Consider the following 12,459-nt stretch of genomic DNA (forward strand, 5'->3'; position numbering starts at 1 on the left):
ACACAAAACGAGGTTTCAGACAAGATGACAGTCTATCGTGTGACCTATTTAATATCCTACTGGAAAAGGTCATACGAGATGCGAATATATATACGGCCACAGACAAAAACAGCACGATATACAATAAAGATGTAATGTTGCTTGCATACGCAGATGACATAGACATACTCGTAATAGGTAGATCAGCGCGATCCGTAACAGCCACCTTTGCAAAAATTGAAAAAGAGTCTGCCAAAGTGGGTCTTACAGTCAACGGCGATAAGACGAAGTTTATACTATCAACACGCAAGTCGTCCAGTAGACTCGGACCAACTGTGGATGTTGATAATTATAAATTTGAGATAGTAAATGACTTTAGCTACCTCGGCACCGCCATAAATAAAACCAACAATATAAGCCTTGAAATAAAGAGGAGAATAATATTGGCCAACAGATGCTACTTTGGTCTAAATAAACAGTTTAAAAGCAAAACCACCTCTCGTCAAACAAAACTTACACTTTACCGGACACTGATACTACCCGTTCTTATGTATGGATCTGAAGAATGGGTACTTGCGAAAGCAGATGAGGCAGAACTTGGTGTGTTTGAGAGAAAAATTTTTCGAAAGATTTATGGACCAATATGCGTTGATGGTTGAATATGCGTTGAAGGTGGGTGACGTAGGGGATGAATGATACCAAGCAACGGTCTTGACAGGCTTTAACATGGCAAAGCCCAGGATTTATCTTGGTCCCTCTTTCATCTCAAGTGGACACTGACCTCCCCGTGGTGTCACCTGGGGAACTGCCTTTAACACCCGTTAAAGGTAGTGAGCTAACATGTGCCGCGCGTTCACCCATAAGAACGTTAAAAACTTGGGTTTGGGCGTCGGGTCAGTAACCCTCCCCTAGAAAAAACATCCTACTATGAAAAAACGAAAGAAAAGAAAAACAAACCCCTCTAAAGTTGACGAACCCCGCAAACGTTTTAAGGACCATGATCTGCGAATCTGCACCTGGAATGTTCGCACTCTTTATAGAGAAGGTGCAGTCTTCGCATTGGCAGACGTACTTGAAAAGTACAAGGCCGATATTACTGCCATACAGGAAATACGATGGATTGGGAAAGGCGTCACAACAACACCTAAAGGTGACGCACTGTATTATAGCTGCCATGACGTAAAGCATGAGTTTGGTTGCGGATTCGTAGTTAGTCGCAGACTAAAACATCTAGTATCTAGCTTCACCCCAGTGAATGAAAGACTTGCTGCAATTCGAATAAAGGCTAAATTCTTCAACATCAGATTTATTTGCGCTCATGCTCCCACTGAAGAAAGGGACGAACAGACGAAACGAGCGCTTAGAAGAAACATATGACCGTTGCCCTGCCCATGACATTAAAATCATTCTAGGCGATTTTAATGCCAAAATTGGAAAGGAGAATATCTTTGGCCCAACAGTCGGGAAATTCAGTCTCCACAGTGAAACATCTGGCAATGGTATGAGGCTGATAGACTTTGCAGCTGCAGAAAACATGGTAGTTAGCAGTACCAGATTTAATCATCTCGATATTCATAAGGGCACCTGGCTGTCTCCAGATCAAAGAACAAGTAATCAAATTGATCATGTTGTAATATATGGAAGACATTCATCCAGCGTGTTGGATGTACGATCGCTCCGAGGCGCAAACATTGTTTTGGACCACTACCTTGTTGCAGCAAAGGTACGTACCCGTCTACGTACGGAAGTTTGACATCGATAGGCTGCAAACACAACAGATAGCCACAGTATATTCCACTCAACTAGCCCAATTGCTTAACTCGAGCACTCCTTGTCCCGATAACATAACAACACAATGGCAACATATTGCCCACTCCATGCAAACATCCGCAAAATCCATACTTGGGTACCAGAGGCCTCCACCAAGGAATCCATGGTATGATCAGGAGTGTCGTGCTGCCACCGAAGAGAAAAATGCGGCATATAGGGCTACTTTACAATCCGTAGCAACGCGTAGAGCACCAGAGAGATACAGGGAGAAAAGGAGAGAGGAGAAACGTCTTTTCCGCAGGAAAAAGAGAGAGATGGAAAAGCGGGAGGCTGAAAAAATCGAGATGTACAGGAGCCAGAATGAAGTCCAAAAATTCTACCAAAGAGTCAAGCATCAAACTTAAGGGTTTGGTACAGGCACATCCTCTTGTAGAGACCAGCAAGGTAATTTGGTAACTGATACAGATAGTGTACTCAGGATATGGAAAGAACATTTTTCAAAACTGTTGGTATCCAATAGCAGCGAAGACGACGAAGATACCACAGTCCCAATCCCAGAAGATGGTATTGAATGTATACCGCCCAGCCAAGATGAGGTAAAGACAGCAATAAATCGGCTGAAGAATAATAAGGCAGCAGGAGCCGATGGCTTACCAGCCGAGCTGTTCAAAACCGGAGGCGACACGCTGATAAGGTGTATTCATCAGCTAGTTAGCACCATCTGGCAGGAAGAACGAGTACCCGACGATTGGAACCTGAGTATCCTGTGCCCCGTCCACAAGAAGGGAGTTAAGACTGTATGCTCTAACTATAGGGGCATAAGTCTACACCCTATTGCCTACTAGATCGTGTCAGGGATATTGTGCGAACGACTAAAGCCTATGGTCAACAAGGTAATTGGACCATACCAATGCGGCTTTAGACCTGGCAAGTCCACCATTGACCAGATATTTACCCTGCGGCAAATCCTGGAGAAGACCCAAGAGATGCAGATCGACACCTACCACCTTTTTGTCGATTATAAAGCAGAATTCGACATTCCCCTCCGATCAAAGGTATTCCACGCAATGTCTGAATTTGGTATCCCCGCAAAGCTCATCTGGCTTTGTAAGATGACTTTAACTGATACTAGGTCCTCAGTTAAAATAGGAAAGAACCTGCCCGAAGAATTTTGTACCAAAAGAGGTTTCAGACAGGGAGACAGCCTTTCGTGTGACCTATTCAACATTTTGCTGGAAAAGGTAATACGAGATGCAAATGTCAAAAGAAATGGCACAATTTACACCAATAGCCACATGTTACTTGCCTATGCTGATGACATAGACATCATGGGACGATCAGTAAAGGAAGTAACTGATACCTTTAGGAAGGTCGAAGCAGAATCTGCGAAAGTGGGTCTGGCGGTAAACGGCGAAAAGACCAAATTGATGGTGTCGACGCGCAAAGAGTCCATAGAGCTCGGACCAACAGTGGAAGTTTGTACCTACAATTTTGAGGTAGTTAAAGACTTCGTCTACCTCGGCACTGCCATAAACACAACAAACAACATCAGTTGTGAAATAAGAAGAAGAATTGTATTGGCCAACAGATGCTACTATGGTCTAAGTAAGCAATTTAAAAACAAAGCCACATCTCGTCAAACAAAAATAACACTATACAAAACGCTGATACTACCCGTGCTAATGTATGGCTCCGAAGCATGGGTACTTGCGCAAGCAGACATGGCAATGCTTTGTGTGTTTGAGAGAAAAATTCTTCGAAAGATCTACGGATCAATCTGCGTTGACGGTGAATATCGACGTTGCATGAACCACGAGCTGTATCTGCTGTACAACGACATCAATATTGTTAAACGTATCGAGATGCAGCGATTGCGTTAGCTAGGCCATATCATAAGAATGAGCGATGATGACCCCGCTAAAAAGGTGTATAAACACGGACCGCTTGGCGGTGCACGCAGAATTGGCAGGCCAAGGAATAGATGGCGCAAACAAGTGGATGATGAGATGAAAAGGCGCGGTATTCCAGAAAGCGAAGCAACAAATAGAGAGAATTGGAGATCTTTTCTTAGTTCGGCCTATAGAACAAATGTTCTGTAATGGGCCAGCTAAGTAAGTAAGTAGTACCATTTAGTACCCATAAATACAAATTTCCAAAACTACCTCAATCGTACACTTTAACAATAACCTCAATTCCAAACTTCAGGCTTCCAATTCCCCATTGTACCAAATTTAGTACTTTTCGTACACATAAGTACGAATTTCCAGCAACCCACACCCAAAATTTCAAGTTCTAGCTTTGGCGTTTTTGTCTGGGCGATGATATGTCAGTTACTCACTCACCCACTCATCACTAAGCTCTTTTATATATTTATATAGATAAAATATAAAATAATAAATATAAAATCTAAAATATATGATATAAAATATAAAATGTAAAATATAAAATATATACTTGCCGCAATTGAATCTGCCTAATCTAAATTAAAAAAAAAAATGATAATAAAATACAAAAGTTTGTATTTCTTATCAAATAAGTTCGGCAAGAGAGGAATTTCCAAACTGATTATCCAGGTCGGAAATTCCCAAAAAATATGAGCTCAGCTTCGAGTGTGTCATTGTCGACGACTACTCTTATATATACCAGAAATTAGCATTTCCGAAACATTGTGCAGTCTAGTTCAGAATTTCATATCGAAATGTTTCGCTTGAAATATTTACTAAAGTTCTTAGTTTTAGCGTTATTTATCGTATTAAGGTTGGAACAATGTGCCGCCCATGGTTATTATATAGAAACAACTGATAAGGTATGATTTGTGTTTATTGGGAATAGATTAAACGACTGATTTATTAGTCATTTTTAATTCCAGGTTCATTGGTACGAAGCAAACTGGCGATGTTTCGGCAGACATATGAATCTGGTGGTATTGGATAGCTATGAAAAGACGGAGGACCTAGTAAGGGAGTTGAAAAAAGTTTTTGGTTTGTAGTAGCAACATTGATATATGTACATAGTTACATTATATTTATAAAATTTTTGCATTTTTTTGCAAATGGAAAAATATTAATATTCTTCCGCAGGTTAATACAAATTATTAACACGTTAAATTTGTTTATCTCTAGGCATCAATCATCCCAATATCTGGATTGGTGCCTCATATAATTTCACAGATCGAAAATTTAGGTGGCCATTAGCCCACAAATCATTTAACTATACAAACTGGGCTCCCCGCCAACCGGACAACAAAGATGGTGTGGAACATTGCGTAATGCTGTGGGAGAATCACAACTACCTTTGGAATGATGGAAGGTGTTGCAGTAAACATTTGTATGTGTGCGAAAAAAGAAAATAAAAATGTACTGGTTGTAAGGTCTATAAAAGCAAGGTAGACTGTTTTAAGAAAAACGAACTCTTTAATCTGTAGCAATAAAGCATGGTATGGAAATTAAAAAAAAGTGTTTCATATTTCAAAGAAGTGAACTAATCAGGATATGTTTCCTTGGAATATTTGTCACATTAAGACCGATGTGTGGAACTTATGTACATATATCGATTCGGATCATTTCCTTTGGAAAGGGTCTTACGAAACACCCTTTCCTTTGAAAAGCTCTCCTTTCCTTTGGAAAGCATTTCCTTTGGAAAGGGTCTTACTAAGCTCCCCTTTCTTTGGAAAGGGTCTTACTAAGCTCCCCTTTCTTTGGAAAGGGTCTAACTAAGCTCCCCTTTCTTTGGAAAGGGTCTCACTAAGCTCCCCTTTCTTTGGAAAGGGTCTTACGAAGCACCCTTTCTATTCTAAGGAAAGGGTCTTACAAAGCAAAGAAGCCTTTCTTTTGGAAAGGGTCTTACTAAGCTCCCTTTTCTTTGGAATAGGGTCTTACGAAGCACCCTTTCCTTTGAAAAATAGTATTACAAAGCACCCTTTGCTTTAAAAAGGTTCTTACGAAGCACCCTTTCCTTTGGAAAGGGTCTTACTAAGCTCCCTTTTCTTTGGAATAGGGTCTTACGAAGCACCCTTTCCTTTGGAAAGGGTCTTACTAAGCTCCCTTTTCTTTGGAATAGGGTCTTACGAAGCACCCTTTCCTTTGGAAAGGGTCTTACTAAGTTCCCTTTTCTTTGGAATAGGGTCTTACGAGACACCCTTTCCTTTGAAAAGCGCCCTTTCCTTTGGAAAGCATTTCCTTTGGAAAGGGTCTTACTAAGCTCCCCTTTCTTTGGAAAGGGTCTTACTAAGCTCCCCTTTCTTTGGAAAGGGTCTTACTAAGCTCCCCTTTCTTTGGAAAGGGTCTCACTAAGCTCCCCTTTCTTTGGAAAGGGTCTTACGAAGCACCCTTTCTATTCTAAGGAAAGGGTCTTACAAAGCAAAGAAGCCTTTCTTTTGGAAAGGGTCTTACTAAGCTCCCTTTTCTTTGGAATAGGGTCTTACGAAGCACCCTTTCCTTTGAAAAATAGTATTACAAAGCACCCTTTGCTTTAAAAAGGTTCTTACGAAGCACCCTTTCCTTTGGAAAGGGTCTTACTAAGCTCCCTTTTCTTTGGAAAGGGTCTTACTAAGCTCCCTTTTCTTTGGAATAGGGTCTTACGAAGCATCCTTTCCTTTGGAAAGGGTCTTACTAAGCTCCCTTTTCTTTGGAATAGGGTCTTACGAAGCACCCTTTCCTTTGAAAAATAGTATTACAAAGCACCCTTTCCTTTGAAAAATAGTATTACAAAGCACCCTTTCCTTTAAAAAGGCACCCTTTCCTTTGGAAAGGTTCTTACGAAGCACCCTTTTCTTTGGAAAGGTTCTTACGAAGCACCCTTTTCTTTGGAAAGGTTCTTACGAAGCACCCTTTTCTTTGGAAAGGTTCTTACGAAGCACCCTTTTCTTTGGAAAGGTTCTTACGAAGCACCCTTTTCTTTGGAAAGGTTCTTACGAAGCACCCTTTCCTTTGGAAAGGTTCTTACGAAGCACCCTTTCCTTTGGAAAGGTTCTTACGAAGCACCCTTTCCTTTGGAAAGGTTCTTACGAAGCACCCTTTCCTTTGGAAAGGTTCTTACGAAGCACCCTTTCCTTTGGAAAGGTTCTTACGAAGCACCCTTTCCTTTGGAAAGGTTCTTACGAAGCACCCTTTCCTTTGGAAAGGTTCTTACGAAGCACCCTTTCCTTTGGAAAGGTTCTTACGAAGCACCCTTTCCTTTGGAAGCACCCTTTCCTTTGGAAAGGTTCTTACGAAGCACCCTTTCCTTTGGAAGCACCCTTTCCTTTGGAAAGGTTCTTACGAAGCACCCTTTCCTTTGGAAGCACCCTTTCCTTTGGAAAGGTTCTTACGAAGCACCCTTTCCTTTGGAAGCACCCTTTCCTTTGGAAAGGTTCTTACGAAGCACCCTTTCCTTTGGAAAGGTTCTTACGAAGCACCCTTTCCTTTGGAAAGGTTCTTACGAAGCACCCTTTCCTTTGGAAAGGTTCTTACGAAGCACCCTTTCCTTTGGAAAGGTTCTTACGAAGCACCCTTTCCTTTGGAAAGGTTCTTACGAAGCACCCTTTCCTTTGGAAAGGTTCTTACGAAGCACCCTTTCCTTTGGAAAGGTTCTTACGAAGCACCCTTTCCTTTGGAAAGGTTCTTACGAAGCACCCTTTCCTTTGGAAAGGTTCTTACGAAGCACCCTTTCCTTTGGAAAGGTTCTTACGAAGCACCCTTTCCTTTGGAAAGGTTCTTACGAAGCACCCTTTCCTTTGGAAAGGTTCTTACGAAGCACCCTTTCCTTTGGAAAGGTTCTTACGAAGCACCCTTTCCTTTGGAAAGGTTCTTACGAAGCACCCTTTCCTTTGGAAAGGTTCTTACGAAGCACCCTTTCCTTTGGAAAGGTTCTTACGAAGCACCCTTTCCTTTGGAAAGGTTCTTACGAAGCACCCTTTCCTTTGGAAAGGTTCTTACGAAGCACCCTTTCCTTTGGAAAGGTTCTTACGAAGCACCCTTTCCTTTGGAAAGGTTCTTACGAAGCACCCTTTCCTTTGGAAAGGTTCTTACGAAGCACCCTTTCCTTTGGAAAGGTTCTTACGAAGCACCCTTTCCTTTGGAAAGGTTCTTACGAAGCACCCTTTCCTTTGGAAAGGTTCTTACGAAGCACCCTTTCCTTTGGAAAGGTTCTTACGAAGCACCCTTTCCTTTGGAAAGGTTCTTACGAAGCACCCTTTCCTTTGGAAAGGTTCTTACGAAGCACCCTTTCCTTTGGAAAGGTTCTTACGAAGCACCCTTTCCTTTGGAAAGGTTCTTACGAAGCACCCTTTCCTTTGGAAAGGTTCTTACGAAGCACCCTTTCCTTTGGAAAGGTTCTTACGAAGCACCCTTTCCTTTGGAAAGGTTCTTACGAAGCACGCTTTCCTTTGGAAAGGTTCTTACGAAGCACCCTTTCCTTTGGAAAGGTTCTTACGAAGCACCCTTTCCTTTGGAAATGATCTTACGAAGCACCCTTTCCTTTGGAAATGATCTTACGAAGCCCCCTTTCCTTTGGAAATGATCTTACTAAGCACCCTTTCCTTTGGAAATGATCTTACTAAGCACCCTTTCCTTTGGAAATGATCTTACTAAGCACCCTTTCCTTTGGAAATGATCTTACTAAGCACCCTTTCCTTTGGAAAGGTTCTTACAAAGCACCCTTTCCTTTGGAAAGGTTCTTACAAAGCACCCTTTCCTTTGGAAAGGTTCTTACAAAGCACCCTTTCCTTTGGAAAGGTTCTTACAAAGCACCCTTTCCTTTGGAAAGGTTCTTACAAAGCACCCTTTCCTTTGGAAAGGTTCTTACAAAGCACCCTTTCCTTTGGAAAGGTTCTTACAAAGCACCCTTTCCTTTGGAAAGGTTCTTACAAAGCACCCTTTCCTTTGGAAAGGTTCTTACAAAGCACCCTTTCCTTTGGAAAGGTTCTTACAAAGCACCCTTTCCTTTGGAAAGGTTCTTACAAAGCACCCTTTCCTTTGGAAAGGTTCTTACAAAGCACCCTTTCCTTTGGAAAGGTTCTTACAAAGCACCCTTTCCTTTGGAAAGGTTCTTACAAAGCACCCTTTCCTTTGGAAAGGTTCTTACAAAGCACCCTTTCCTTTGGAAAGGTTCTTACAAAGCACCCTTTCCTTTGGAAAGGTTCTTACAAAGCACCCTTTCCTTTGGAAAGGTTCTTACAAAGCACCCTTTCCTTTGGAAAGGTTCTTACAAAGCACCCTTTCCTTTGGAAAGGTTCTTACAAAGCACCCTTTCCTTTGGAAAGGTTCTTACAAAGCACCCTTTCCTTTGGAAAGGTTCTTACAAAGCACCCTTTCCTTTGGAGAGGTTCTTACAAAGCACCCTTTCCTTTGGAAAGGTTCTTACAGGGCACCCTTTCCTTTGGAAAGGTTCTTACAAAGCACCCTTTCCTTTGGAAAGGTTCTTACAGGGCACCCTTTCCTTTGGAAAGGTTCTTACGAAGCACCCTTTCCTTTGGAAAGGTTCTTACGAAGCACCCTTTCCTTTGGAAAGGTTCTTACGAAGCACCCTTTCCTTTGGAAATGATCTTACGAAGCACCCTTTCCTTTGGAAATGATCTTACGAAGCACCCTTTCCTTTGGAAATGATCTTACTAAGCACCCTTTCCTTTGGAAATGATCTTACTAAGCACCCTTTCCTAGGTTCTTACAAAGCACCTTTTCCTTTGGAAGGTTCTTACAAAGCACCCTTTCCTATGGAAAGGTTCTTACAAAGCACCCTTTCCTTTGGGAAAGGTTTACAAAGCACCCTTCCTTGGAAGGTTCTTACAAAGCACCTTTCCTTTGGAAGGTTATTACAAAAGCACCCTTTCCTTGGAAAGCGTTCTACAGCCCTTTCTTTCAGAAGAGTATCTTACAAAGCACCTTTCCTTTGGAAAGTTCTTACAAGCACCCTTTCCTTTGGAAAGGTTCTTACAAGCACCCTTTCCTTTGGAAAGGTTTCTCTACAAAGCACCCTTTCTTTGGAAAGGTTCTTACAAGCACCCTTTCCTTTGGAAAGGTCTTACAAAGGCACGCATGAGTAAGGTCTTACAAAGCACCTTTCCTTTGGAAAGTTCTTACAAAGCACCTTTCTTTGGAAAGTTCTTACAAAGCACCCTTTCCTTTGGAAAGGTTCTTACAAAGCACCCTTTCCTTTGGAAAGGTTCTTACAAAGCACCCTTTCCTTTGGAAAGGTTCTTACAAAGCACCCTTTCCTTTGGAAAGGTTCTTACAAAGCACCCTTTCCTTTGGAAAGGTTCTTACAAAGCACCCTTTCCTTTGGAAAGGTTCTTACAAAGCACCCTTTCCTTTGGAAAGGTTCTTACAAAGCACCCTTTCCTTTGGAAAGGTTCTTACAAAGCACCCTTTCCTTTGGAAAGGTTCTTACAAAGCACCCTTTCCTTTGGAAAGGTTCTTACAAAGCACCCTTTCCTTTGGAAAGGTTCTTACAAAGCACCCTTTCCTTTGGAAAGGTTCTTACAAAGCACCCTTTCCTTTGGAAAGGTTCTTACAAAGCACCCTTTCCTTTGGAAAGGTTCTTACAAAGCACCCTTTCCTTTGGAAAGGTTCTTACAAAGCACCCTTTCCTTTGGAAAGGTTCTTACAAAGCACCCTTTCCTTTGGAAAGGTTCTTACAAAGCACCCTTTCCTTTGGAAAGGTTCTTACAAAGCACCCTTTCCTTTGGAAAGGTTCTTACAAAGCACCCTTTCCTTTGGAAAGGTTCTTACAAAGCACCCTTTCCTTTGGAAAGGTTCTTACAAAGCACCCTTTCCTTTGGAAAGGTTCTTACAAAGCACCCTTTCCTTTGGAAAGGTTCTTACAAAGCACCCTTTCCTTTGGAAAGGTTCTTACAAAGCACCCTTTCCTTTGGAAAGGTTCTTACAAAGCACCCTTTCCTTTGGAAAGGTTCTTACGAAGCACCCTTTCCTTTGGAAAGGTTCTTACAAAGCACCCTTTCCTTTGGAAAGGTTCTTACAAAGCACCCTTTCCTTTGGAAAGGTTCTTACAAGCACCCTTTCCTTTGGAAAGGTTCTTACAAAGCACCCTTTCCTTTGGAAAGGTTCTTACAAAGCACCCTTTCCTTGGAAAGGTTCTTACGAAGCACCCTTTCTTTTGGAAAGGTTCTTACGAAGCACCCTTTCCTTTGGAAAGGTTCTTACGAAGCACCCTTTCCTTTGGAAAGGTTCTTACGAAGCACCCTTTCCTTTGGAAAGGTTCTTACGAAGCACCCTTTCCTTTGGAAAGGTTCTTACGAAGCACCCTTTCCTTTGGAAAGGTTCTTACGAAGCACCCTTTCCTTTGGAAAGGTTCTTACGAAGCACCCTTTCCTTTGGAAAGGTTCTTACGAAGCACCCTTTCCTTTGGAAAGGTTCTTACGAAGCACCCTTTCCTTTGGAAAGGTTCTTACGAAGCACCCTTTCCTTTGGAAAGGTTTCTTACGAAGCACCCTTTCCTTTGGAAAGGTTCTTACGAAGCACCCTTTCCTTTGGAAAGGTTCTTACGAAGCACCCTTTCCTTTGGAAAGGTTCTTACGAAGCACCCTTTCCTTTGGAAAGGTTCTTACGAAGCACCCTTTCCTTTGGAAAGGTTCTTACGAAGCACCCTTTCCTTTGGAAAGGTTCTTACGAAGCACCCTTTCCTTTGGAAAGGTTCTTACGAAGCACCCTTTCCTTTGGAAAGGTTCTTACGAAGCACCCTTTCCTTTGGAAAGGTTCTTACGAAGCACCCTTTCTTTGGAAAGGTTCTTACGAAGCACCCTTTCCTTTGGAAAGGTTCTCACGAAGCACCCTTTCCTTTGGAAAGGTTCTTACGAAGCACCCTTTCCTTTGGAAAGGTTCTTACGAAGCACCCTTTCCTTTGGAAAGGTTCTTACGAAGCACCCTTTCCTTTGGAAAGGTTCTTACGAAGCACCCTTTCCTTTGGAAAGGTTCTTACGAAGCACCCTTTCCTTTGGAAAGGTTCTTACGAAGCACCCTTTCCTTTGGAAAGGTTCTTACGAAGCACCCTTTCCTTTGGAAAGGTTCTTACGAAGCACCCTTTCCTTTGGAAAGGTTCTTACGAAGCACCCTTTTCCTTTGGAAAGGTTCTTACGAAGCACCCTTTCCTTTGGAAAGGTTCTTACGAAGCACCCTTTCCTTTGGAAAGGTTCTTACGAAGCACCCTTTCCTTTGGAAAGGTTCTTACGAAGCACCCTTTCCTTTGGAAAGGTTCTTACGAAGCACCCTTTCCTTTGGAAAGGTTCTTACGAAGCACCCTTTCCTTTGGAAAGGTTCTTACGAAGCACCCTTTCCTTTGGAAAGGTTCTTACAAGCACCCTTTCCTTTGGAAAGGTTCTTACGAAGCACCCTTTCCTTTTGGAAAGGTTCTTACGAAGCACCCTTTCCTTTGGAAAGGTTCTTACGAAGCACCCTTTCCTTTGGAAAGGTTCTTACGAAAGCACCCTTTCCTTTGGAAAGGTTCTTACAAAGCACCCTTTCCTTTGGAAAGGTTCTTACAGGGCACCCTTTCCTTTGGAAAGGTTCTTACGAAGCACCCTTTCCTTTGGAAAGGTTCTTACGAAGCACCCTTTCCTTTGGAAAGGTTCTTACGAAGCACCCTTTCCTTTGGAAATGATCTTACGAAGCACCCTTTCCTTTGGAAATGTTCTTACGAAGCACCCTTTCCTTTGGAAATGATCTTACTAAGCACCCTTTCCTTTGGAAAGGATCTTACTAAGCACCCTTTCCTTTGGAA

At 42.2% G+C, this 12,459-nt stretch overlaps 1 long non-coding RNA gene across 1 annotated transcript; it reads left to right on the forward strand.

The window, feature by feature from the left end:
• The first annotated feature begins 4,436 nt into the window (after positions 1–4,436).
• On the forward strand, positions 4,437–5,091 carry LOC141396936 (uncharacterized). The gene is made up of 3 exons (XR_012411274.1): positions 4,437–4,555; positions 4,619–4,730; positions 4,872–5,091. It is a non-coding gene; the product is annotated as an uncharacterized lncRNA (long non-coding RNA).
• Positions 5,092–12,459: the final 7,368 nt, after the last annotated feature.

Source organism: Musca autumnalis, unplaced genomic scaffold, assembly GCF_047663935.1.
Source record: "Musca autumnalis isolate F117 unplaced genomic scaffold, ASM4766393v1 scaffold_3, whole genome shotgun sequence".
Lineage (NCBI taxonomy): Eukaryota > Metazoa > Arthropoda > Insecta > Diptera > Muscidae > Musca > Musca autumnalis.